This window comes from Aptenodytes forsteri, unplaced genomic scaffold (assembly GCF_000699145.1).
Source record: "Aptenodytes forsteri isolate BGI_AS27 unplaced genomic scaffold, ASM69914v1 Scaffold84, whole genome shotgun sequence".
NCBI classification, from domain to species: Eukaryota; Metazoa; Chordata; class Aves; order Sphenisciformes; family Spheniscidae; genus Aptenodytes; species Aptenodytes forsteri.
Window position 1 is genome coordinate 3,852,077 of NW_008795492.1, and position 9,323 is coordinate 3,861,399.

Below are 9,323 nucleotides of genomic sequence, written 5' to 3' on the forward strand. Positions count from 1 at the left end.
GGCTGTGTCCCCTCCCAGCTTCTTGTGCCCCCCCACCCTGCTGGCTGGTGGGGTGGGGTGAGGAGCAGAAAAGGCCTTGACTGTGTGTCAGCACTGCTCAGCAGTAACGAAAACATCCCTGTGTTATCAACACTGTTTCCAGCACAAATCCAAAACATAGACCCATCCATACCAGCATGAAGAAAATTAACTCTATCCCAGCCAGAACCAGCACAATCGTGCACAATTTTCTAGGGAGTAAAAGTAATTCTTCCTTGCATTAACGCAGTGTCCACCATGGGCACGTGACAATCCCAAGTGCATTGTCCCTTTCCATTCTCATTCAGTGAAAAGGTAAATATGACTCAGTACCCAGATGGGTGCCTCACCTCCCCTGCTCGCTCTCAAAGCTGTCCAGACATGAGCCATCTTTTGCCTGGAAGCTGTACAGCCCCGCTCACACATTTTGGTGTCTCAGGAGGCCTTCCTAAGATGACAGGTAACTCTGAACTGCTCCCGAATCCTATCTAGCCAGTTTGCAGCATTAGCAGAGAAGCTGTCTCATAGCACAGACTGCTCTAAGCACACCATCTTGTAGTTTTGTTTAATCTAAAATGCATGGTGGCATGGAACATCTGAGATACCACAGCCAATTAAGAACATTTTAGAACAGTCATTGTTTAATGTAAAATTAATGTTTTATTTAAGCTTTGGATCTATTGAGTGTAGCACAGCATCAGTTTCTATTGTCTTTATGCATTAGCCACCATAGAAGAGATGACAAAGTACTACTAAACACATCCTTAAAAGTTCAGAATCTTTTTTGAGAGGAAGCAGAAGACCAAGCACTGACACCGAGTTACTTTCACTGTTAGTAAATAATGGTCTGGATTGTCTGGCAAAGCAATATTGGCCATGGCAGTAACTTATCTTTCTGTCAAGTGAGCAGATGCAGAGGTAGCCTGTGGGCCAATACTTTAATAAGATGTCTAAATCCCGTTTAGATATTTGAATCTCTATGGAGATGCCTGTTTTACTTACGTAACCATGGATGTAGACTCCACTGTCTGTGAGCGTCCTAATCCACTTCAGTGAGAAGGGTCATGCCCTTTTGTACAAAAAGCATGAATGCAATTACCACAGAGGTGACTGCTAAAAGCCATCCAGTAATAGCACAGCCTTAAGAGAAGACGAGCAATCTCTTTTGGCATAATGTGAAAACTTTTTGCCTTTGAGAAACTTTTTATAGTGATTTTATAACTCATATTTAGTAAATTGCACCGAGAACAAAGCAGGTTCATTCACATCAGTTTCTTGTCTTTGCAAATGGGCTGCTTGATCTGCACAGGCTTATAGCATGGGAAATTTCCAGTCTGCTGTGGAGAAAGTACAGGGCTGTGAATCCTTCAGAATTGCTTAAAAGCTTCTCTTAACTTTACCACCTTCACCTGTTCCCAGTTAACACTTAAGGCTTATAGCAGGGGCAAGGCTCTAGTGACCTCTGATCCTCACATTTGGGGAGCAAAAAGAACCCACTTTATACTTTACCAGAAGCTTGTGAAGCATACTGGCAGATTCAGTTAAAGCAATCAAGTAACACGCTCTTCAGCTGTGCTAGGGATGAAAAATTGAGAGTTTCCTCTCATTTATTTACTATTGCTCCTTAGCTGTGCACAAGTGATGTACAACTGTGAACATGCAACATGCTAGTATAGGAGATAGTTTTCTCTTCCCAGAAAAAAAATTATAAGTTTATCAATAAGATTTTCCCCACAATATTCATAACTTACATAAACAGATTTAACAATTTTCTGAATTTTATTTAAAGCATACCCTCTTGCTTTGATGTTTTCCTATCACAGCACTCAACATTTTAAACCATTACATATGCTTATTGACATCACTGGGAATCACCTGCAGAGGAATTCTGGGGTCAGCTGTAATCACTGTCACAGTCATCTGGATCTCTGCTGGAGCTACTCTGACCTCTAGCATAGTTTCCAGCAATGTTGACTTTAAGCGTTACTAATTATAGAGATTCTTTGGTTTCTCTTCAGGGACTATACCATTGTCAGAGAAATTCATGATCAGATTAAGATTTGCCTGTATTTTACTTTGTTAGAGAAATTATTTCCATTGTTGCAAATTCACATCACACTCTCCTTGTCTTTCAACAGCTTTCAGATAGCTAATGTGGCTATTTTAAATGTACCTCTTTCTGGAGTTTCCTTCTGTCAGTTACACCCTGTGTCCTCTAAATATATTCTTTGTATATCCATTAATTTTAAATTTTGAATGGTTACTGTCAATATTTGTTCTTTTAATGAGGGACATACGTTGTGTTGCTTCTGAAATGGTAACTAGTAAAATAAAACACGCTTCCTTCATTCCTACTTGGAAAGACAACAAATATGCAACAAATACATATTATATCTATAATACCTGTTCAATTTTCTGTTGTTTTGTAGCACTCCTTGCTGCAAAATGTGTTCAGTAATCATCTTTGCACCCTAGAAAATGTATCAGGGAAACAGACTGGTCCACACAGAACATTTTCTTATGTGTGTTTTAACTGTTCCTTAGAAATAGCTGTTTTGCAGGTCTATAGAGGGATTGTTAAAGAGGACAAAATGTCACTCCCTCTATTTAAGGAGGTATAAGTGACAACTTGCACCTTTACTTACAGGTCCACTGGAGAGCACATATCACAGAGAAAAGGGGACCAAGCTGAATGTCTCCAGCAGCTTGGGTAGGTAAGTTTTATCTTTTCTTATCTCACCTGAAAGAAGGGAATGAGAAATTATGAATCCAGCTCTGCGCATGAAGAGGAATGAAAGTATATGAAGAGTCTGTCCAGGTCAAAGTTTAATTTTTAAAAGTTTTATAAAACCCACAGGGTAATACTAAAGCAAGACTTGCTTCCTCTACCAGGGCTTGCTGTACATGCCCCAGAAGCTTTTCTTGCATTTTTCTGCTGTGGAACCCTACCAGTTTCCCATAGCCTTGTGCTTAAGAAAGCATCTGTTGTTTTTTGTACTCGGTCAAGGATGAAGCCGAGCTCTCCACATCTCCAACTGTTGGCTGAAAGATTGAGGTTGTTTTTTACCTTTCAGCTGTTTGACATACAACATATCGGTTGACCTCTTTAGTATATTAGAAAGTTGTCTGCTTATGTTTGCTTGCTGTATCATGTCCACTAAACTTGGGGCATTCTTTTCATGCCTGCAAAGCTAAAGCTACTGAGTGACATAATGTCATTGCAGCTTTAGTGCGTTAGATGATAGCAAGTGGATAAACTCTGAGGCCCAAGGCTGAGTATTTGTCCATAGTGAAAGAAACTAATTTCCAGTTTTCTAGGAAAGAAAGAAGGATAATGAAATTATCAGACAGGTTCCACTAACACCACTATTTTAATTTTCCATCACATTCTGAAAATGTGGTGTGTTTGCTCTTCAGTGATGAGAGAATGAAGGCAGTTGATACTCCTGAGAATAGGGGAATGAGCATGTCGTTCTATTTTAAAGTGTTCGGCAGTCATTACGAAGTAACATCACTGGTTATCCTGTGCAGTTCTGAATATCCATTTGTAATTATACGTATATATTCCTGTGTCCACGCTGCACCTTACTCTCATTTTGCTATGACTCACAAAGTGTAAAAGCACTTTTAAGATTAGTGTGAGAACAGACTCACTGTATATCTGAGTAGTAGAATCAATTCACTTCAGCATTAATTCCACCTCCAGGAATACCCACCTTATCTATTTAAAAGAAAACCCTCAAAAGATAGTTCTTATGTGACAGCAGTAATGATGATTTCTCTTATTCTGATTAGTGCTGTAAGTGGTACTTCATGATGACAGACTGTGAATCCAGGCCAGGAAAAAAGGCTTGTTTAAAACCCATTTGAGCATAAGCTCAGCTTCAGGCTTCTGAAGGCTGAAGCCTTTTTTGGCATAGAACCTAACTTGGGACAAGAGGTGTTTCTGCTTACATGCCTTGCCTTCTGTCTTGAAAGAGCTGCTTTTATATGTAATTACACAGATGATAATTAGAAAGGTGAAAACAGTGCTATACGTCATATTGACACAGAAAAGTCTCATCTTTATTTTGCTGCAACACAGCTATCTCCTATTCACTTCTACTGCTTCAAAATACGCAAAAAGAGAAATTTCTTGTCTTTTGCTGTGTTGAAACATCTTTGTTCCATGCTTTGGAGGCTGGTTTTGTATCTGAAGGCTGATGAGCAAGGTACAAGGCATTTCCTTTCTGCAGCAGTTATTTATAAAGCTTTATGCCAGAATTATGAAGCCTACTGAGAAAAGGCATCTGATGATAGTGCCACCATTTCAGGCTCACTCAGTGTATCTGGGTGTATACAGACATTTTCCCATCCTTCCAGGTTATGACTTTGAATCCAACAGTTATTTTAAAACATGTTATTTTAAACATGACACCATAGGGGTTTTAGCGAAATCAAATGTTGCTTTGTAATTAGGCTGCAGAAACTGTTTGTAGTAGACATGAGAGGTGACAGTTTCCTGGTTGAAAGATCTGACAGTGTAATAAACTTTGCTTTGCAGGAACAGCGTTTGCTTGGCACTATAGGTAACTGTGTTATGCTGAAAAACAGATTCCTTGATATAGATTTGGAAACCACATTTGGTAGAGTTGTTCAGCATTTCCTTCAATTTAACTTTACCACAAAGACATATGCAACAAAACTATTCCCTGTTCCAAGACTGGAGGCAGAGCCAAAAAGTTTTTGTTTTAGTTCTTTCTCTCATCCATGGAAAAAGACCACATATTTTATGTTCCTGTATGTAGCAGCCTCTTCCCCTTCTTGATGAACCTAGCACACTCCTATTTCCTTCTGCTGTCAGTAGTGTGGCCCAGAATATGCTTTTATTTTGGCAAAGCAATCTCTTTTTTGTAGGACAAACAGTCTGCAATCAGCTCCTGACTAGTTTCTTAGTATGAAACTGGAGGACTGAAAAAATGGGTATGATTAGGTCAGCAAGAGCTTAGCCTCCTTCATAGCCTGCAGATACTCCAGAGGAGCAGGGACCAAAATTTAAAAATTGTCTTAAAAATGACATTGCTAACTGTTAAGTTTGTGGTTGGTTTTTTTTTTCTTTTATGAAGAAACATTTCCTGATAAATGGGGTGATTGAGCTACTTTCTGGAAGAGCTGACCACATGAACTACTAAAGAATAGTATGGAAATATGTAAAGAGAAAGGACATTACCCTCCTTTTACTAGATAATATTAACATCATGGTGGCTTTATCAGGATTGTAAAATCCCCCCTCCCCCCCCCCGAAATCAAAATACTTTTTTTTCTGGTTTTGCTTCTTAGTCATTTAGGCCTAACTTTACTCTATTAATTCCTTTAAAGCTTGCAGAGGCTTACAGTACTTCTGAACTTCAGGCTTTCTCTTCCTCCTTTTCTCTATAGAGATTTCCCAGGGAATCTTCTTGAAGGACTTCCTTGTTGTGTTCTTCCTATCCCCACCCTTTCCAGAAGAGAAGCAGGTGTATAGGTTTAAAAAAGTATTCATCTGTTCAAATCAAATAATTACAGTATTAACACAACCAAAATAGTTTGACTGTAAATCTCTTCCATTTTCATTCTCTCTGCTTCATTTTCATGTATTGATTTATTTCTGATGTTACACCTCTTCCAGTTCTCCAGACCACCATAGACTCCCCTAGGAAAATTTTATAAGTAATACCAGAATGTCTTATACAAAAAACCTAAAGAGAATTACCTGTATTTTAAAAAAAAAAACCAAACCCAAGCTGCAGTCACATTTTTCCAGCTTTTCACTTAAACATTATAAAGAAAGCTCCAAGTTTTCTTTTATTTTTGTGAGTGAAAAGAGGAAGGAGAAAGGGAACAACAGATTCACATTCATAAGTGAATCCAGAAGAGGGGGGCAGCACAGGGAGAGCAGTGCTGAGGAGACATTTGTCCCTAAGAGTCCAAGGCCTCTAGAATATGGACCCCTAAATTTTACTATCTTCTTCTTTCTTCCAGGTATTAAAAAATCCAATTGTAAAGAAGTCCTAGTGTATACGTATGGCTCTTGTTAATAGTAAGTCCTTGGCCAGTTTTGGAGGTACGGACAGGTAAATATCCCATCCTGTACACTGGAACTGAAGCTTTTCTCTCTCAAGTTTACCACTGTAAGTGCATTTGATCAAATAAACAAAAGGTGTTTTTGAACATCTACCAGGTTTTTAGCCCTCTCCTGGTTTACTGCTTCCCATACATGGACCATATCTCTTGTCTGGTCTTCAAGACACATATTGAATGTGTTAGCTGGGGAAACGCAAAGATAATCTGTTTAGATTGCTAATTTGCATGTTTAAAACACATTTTTTACCTTTTCAGCATACAGAGTAGAATAAGCTATTTGGTCCATACGCTTCATGATGTACTTGAGCTACATACATTCACATAGAGCTAGAAATTCAGACTGGAGTGATATTGTTTTGAGGCTGGGTAGTCAAATGGTTAGTAACTTCTTGACAGTCTTACTAGATTTTATCACCGTAGTTCTGCTTTTTATAGCAAGCACTTCCTGAAACAGTGTAAGTGCACTAATGCAAATCATAGTTTACACCAGTGTATTGCATTTATTGTGACAGATTGCCTTGCAGTGGAACATCTCTCCAGATGAAGCCTAGTTTGAACCTTCCCTACTGTAGCCAAGCGAAAAAGAAATCCCTTGTTATCTCAACTTTTGTGCCAACTTGCCTTATTTTGCTTTGAATTTTAGGAGCACTCCTGAAACCGAATCACAGTAAACAGTTCAAACTGGAAGTGAAAGCCATTACAGAAAACCAGAAAACACTATACAGCTGATACCTACAAAGAATAGAAATCTAATGAAAACATTTGCTACTGCACTTAATGATTACAACTGCCTGATGTTAGTAGAGAAGCTAGAGGTGATTTAGAGACAAAATGGTTTTTGACTGATGTAAACAGGGAAGGTGGAAATGATCTGGAAACTTAAACCCAAACTGTCAAATCAATTCAGACAGCTCCATCCAGGCCCTTGATAACTCTGGTCACCAATTTTTTTCTGCAAGTTTCCTGGTAAATTTTGCCTGGACATTGTTGTTTACTCCTCTGGGATCCTGGAAGGCAACTCACAACCTATGAAACCCAGGACAGGAATATTGCATCAGAACAATCGGAACATTTAACATAGGCAATATTTAATACATGAAGTAGCTATTTTATTTATTAGTAGGAAAGACTATTACATATACTAGTCTGATTATGAGTAATTGTTTTAGTTGCAATTAAGATCTTCAGATTAATTTCCTGAATACCAGCAATTACTCACTGTACTAGAAGCTGAGCCATAAGCTGTTCTGATGCTGTTTGTGCAAAGGCCTTCATTCTCCTTCGCGTTCCTGCAACTTAATCTATCAGTAACTGTCCCCTCTTCCTTTTACTTCCATTGTTTCAAGTCTCAAGTAAAGACATTTTTATCTCCTTTTTAGGATTAGGTGTACTCTCCCTCTGAAAATCTGCAGCTGGACATAATTTGAATTGAATCTGCTCTGCAGTAACTGCATTATGCTATGTTAAATCCTAAATGAGTACGTGACTTTTGCTACATTATAATTATTGGTAGTATTCTGTGACCAGTTTAGACGTGGTAGCAGGGCCTTAGAGGGTGTTAAATGGAAGTTAGCTGTGGTAGATGGTATACCGCTCACTGTGCGGAGGACTACATCTCCTGAAGGCGGCCAGAAAGCTGCAAGGATACCAGAGTTCAATATGTGAATCTAGGGAGAGAGAAGTGCTGTACTGTAGTTACCAACATATGCAAATGCTTAGGGGAGAGGGGGTTTGAAGACAAAAGAATTCAAGGTGTTAACCCTGCATGGTGAGCAGTGCACAAGAAGTGTACATTTGTGCTTGACTGTTTTGCAAGTAAAATTTTACATCCTTGTTTCATCAGCTAAGACGCTTATTTGAGCAGTGCCAACTCCCTCCAAAGTCCAGGGAGGACAGAGTTGCGAGTGCCTGTGATCCAGGCCTATAATCTGTGGGCAAGGAGCAGAACAGCTTTTTCTCTAGTGACCTAACTGTCTTGTTGACTCAGCTTTTAGAGAATTCTGTTTTAATAAATCTTTGTTTTGAGAAATGCAGGTTAAGTTGTATATGTCCAAAGTTCAGTGTAAATTTGATTTTTATGATGTTTTTGTTTGGAATAGCTCTAGTTTAGAAAATCCTTTATTGAGGCAGAATTAATGCACTGGTAAAGCTGTTCCTTACAAAACAGTTTACAGTAGCTGTCAGCATCAAATGTTTTCTAGACACTACATTTGCTGCCTAGCAACCATGCTAGGGTAATCTTGCTGCAAGTCATCCATGTGTGCAGTCCTGTCAGTTAAAGGGACTGTGCTGCAGGATTACCCACCAGTCATTAGTCATTAATGACAAGATACATTTCTTACAATACAAAGTGCCCTGCAGATTCCTCAGGGTGAATGCACAAGATTTCAAAACATCATTGCATTTTTCTGTAAAAGAAAACCTATACAGTATTCCTTATGGTGAGGTCTCCAGTCAGCAGTTATTCCCTGGAAGGCAACTTTTGTAGGAAATATTTGAACTTTTTTCTTCCACTGTATTTCAGAATTCCAAAACTGGAAGTGCATATTCTTTGAGGCTGATATTAACTGCTGTAAGAAATCAGATCACTTTACTACATTGAAAAGTCTGGTATCCTTTAAATACAATGAAGACATTTCTCTTATTCCTGTCTATTCCCTAGGTGCTCTTACACCCTGACTGAATACCTGCTCTCCATTTTAGAGACCTCTGTGTCTCTTGAAGAGTCTCATCTCTACTAGACTTTCCTGTGAAGTTTCTCTGCTATTATTCATTACTGCAGCTATACTAATAATGGATAGTCTGGATAGACTAGACCTCTCCAAAGTTAGGCACCGTAGTTGTCCCCATGCTAGCAGCTGGCTTATGGCACTGGCTGAGTGCTAGCAAAGACAACATGCTGTGCTAGGGCTTGTAGGGTATTGCAAATTGAATAACAGAACATACAGTGAATGGTGCTGCTGGAGAGAGCAGTTATTTATGAATACAGGGCAATTCCCTGAATTCCTTTAGGCTTGTGAAGAGTCAAGAACTCTATGGTGAGAATATTAGCAGGAAAAACAGAGAACAGGCAATCTGAAGGACAAGAAAAATGCTTAAAAAGCTTGTCGTGGTTTAACATCAGCCATCAACTGAGCACCATGCAGCCGCTTGCTCACTCTCCCCCTGCCCCAGTGGGATGGGGGAGAGAATTGGAAGAGTAA